We start from the raw sequence: 2379 nt of genomic DNA, 5'->3' as shown, positions 1-2379 counted from the left end.
GAATATATAATAATCTAAACAACCAAAGGACATATTATGCAAGCCTGCCTCTGGCAGCCAGCACATAACCTTTCTCTTTACATGAGTCTAGAGTCCTCAGCTGCTCTATATCTCCATGTCATCGTCTCTGCCTCCATCTCTAGTATCGCTGGTTCTCTGGATAGGGCCCTACATTCCGCTCATGCTCTTCTCCCTTGATGGTCCTAGGGTTGTCTGTTCTGTTCCTAGACTGTAAAATTAACTACTCTTCCCTTTATGTTATAAAACTTCTACCTTTACAGTTGTGACAATCACAATTAGTCATTATGCAATTATTCACTACTGAATCATAAGAGTCTTATCCCCATCTCCTTTAACAAGTCAAGTCTAGACAAAATGAAAACTATTCAGTGGGGGGTCCTACCTTCCCCCGCACACTCTAAAACTAAATTGCCTCTTGAAAACTTGTAAGCTAACCACTTAGTGCCTTTATAGTCCCCCCATCCACCCACACCCCTGCTCTCATTTTACGTAGACAATGTCTAAGTTGCCCATCACTATCAACCCTTTGAACAAACAGGATATGTTTGATACTTGATGTGAAGACTCGTTCCCTCTTGGTTGGTATTTTGAGCTACTGCACCCATAAGTACAGGTCAAATTCATCAAATTATAGCAATTTACACTTGTATTCTTTATCAAATTCCTTTATCTTCCTCTATTTGAGTTCTTGATCATCAAGCTAGGTCAAATGGGTAATATTGGCAAGTTTGGGTATTCTTGTACATCTCCCTCACTTCTTATCAGCTGGAAGTTTCACTCTCAGCTCTAGCACTCTGTGGCTTGTCCATGGGCTTAGGAGTTCTCAGGTCTCACCACACTTCATATCAACCAGCCCTTCCTCTTCTCTCTCTCATCTCCAGGTCAATGGAACCCTATGGAACATGGTTGAAGTCAGCCCATATCTTCATGGCTGCCTTTCTCACTCTTCTACTCACCAGTATACTAATATGGTCGCCAGCAAGCTTACATACCTGCTTATGTCTTCCATTTGAGTTTCAGTCTTGGATGGGGCTTTGTCCTGAAGGTATTTGATTACTTGTCTTGATGACTTCCTGGAAAACAATTTGCTTGTTCTTGTAGTACCAAATAGACTGCTATTTTTGTTTTTGATTTTTCCTGCTGGTATTTCTTTCAAGAAGTATCTTTTGTTCGTCTAGTTGCTCCAGACTGGTCTGTATGTGGGAATGTCCCACCTCAGAAGGTTCTGGATGGGGCTCAGGATTCCAGCTAATGTTCTGTACACTGAAAAGGCTCCACAAGAATCCTATTTCACTCGGAAAGTCCTAGAAATCCCTTTAGGTATTCCAATCAATTATAGGCTTACCAGCCTCTCCCTGAAACCCTATACAAGGTCACTATGATTCTGATTCGACTTGACAGCACTTAACAATTACAAGAGCCAGTAAGTATGAGGATTCCAGTTGCTCCACATCATTGACAAAACTTGAGCTTTTTAATATCGGTTAATATAGTAGATATTCCTTGGTGTCTCTTTGTGAATTTAGTATTAAATTCCCTGTGACTAATAATGATAAATATCTTTATAAGTGTTTACTAGCAATTTGAGTATCTTATTTGTGATTTGTTGTTGTTTTTAAGTGTCATCAATTTCAACTCATAGCAAACCTGTACATTTTTTTTTTTTTTTTTGAGGAGCAAGTGGTGGGTTTGAATCGTCACCCTTGTGGTTTTAAATCCAGTTCTTATCCTATAGCACAAAACTAGGAGTCCAGGTTCAAATGTCTTGTTCACTTTTTTTTTTTTAATTGCAAAAATGAATTTTAATTTTTAATCTTTAATTTGATTTAAACATTGTTTTTAGTATGATGCTGACACCAGCTGTGCAGAAAGGACTCATAGCAGCACACAGCTGCGGCTCTTCAGTTATGGAGGCTCCAGGGCAGCCAATACTGATTCATCAAATACCTTCTTTAGGCCTTTCTATGTGAGTATAGAACACTTCACATATTTGACAGCCTTCGGGTCACAGGACAACTTTTTGGCAGTCTCTGGAGTGTCAGTTTCTGACGATTCTTGGCAAGTTTCTCAATAGTAGAGAGATCATCTTTGAGATCAATTTGGGTCCCAATAAGCAGGAAAGGAGTCTTTGGACAGTGGTGAGTTACCTCTGATACCCACTTTTCTTTTACATTTTCAAATGGGGAAGGAAAGACTACTGAAACACAGACTAGAAATACATCTGTTTGTGGATAACTCAAAAGAAAATTTCAAAGATCAGCTCAAGAAGATAAAGCCAAATATTACAACAAAATGTGCACAGATCTGGAGTCAGAAAACCAAAAAGGAAGAACATGCTCAGCATTTCTCAAGCTGGGG

At 39.3% G+C, this 2379-nt stretch overlaps 1 pseudogene; it reads right to left on the bottom strand.

The window, feature by feature from the left end:
• Positions 1–1896: 1896 nt before the first annotated feature.
• LOC102828139 overlaps positions 1897–2379 on the bottom strand; it is a 2355-nt pseudogene continuing 1872 nt past the window's right edge.

This window comes from Chrysochloris asiatica, unplaced genomic scaffold (assembly GCF_000296735.1).
Source record: "Chrysochloris asiatica unplaced genomic scaffold, ChrAsi1.0 scaffold00387, whole genome shotgun sequence".
Classification (NCBI taxonomy): Eukaryota; Metazoa; Chordata; class Mammalia; order Afrosoricida; family Chrysochloridae; genus Chrysochloris; species Chrysochloris asiatica.
Note: the sequence above shows the minus strand (reverse complement) of the source record. Positions and strands in the feature narration are given on the sequence as shown.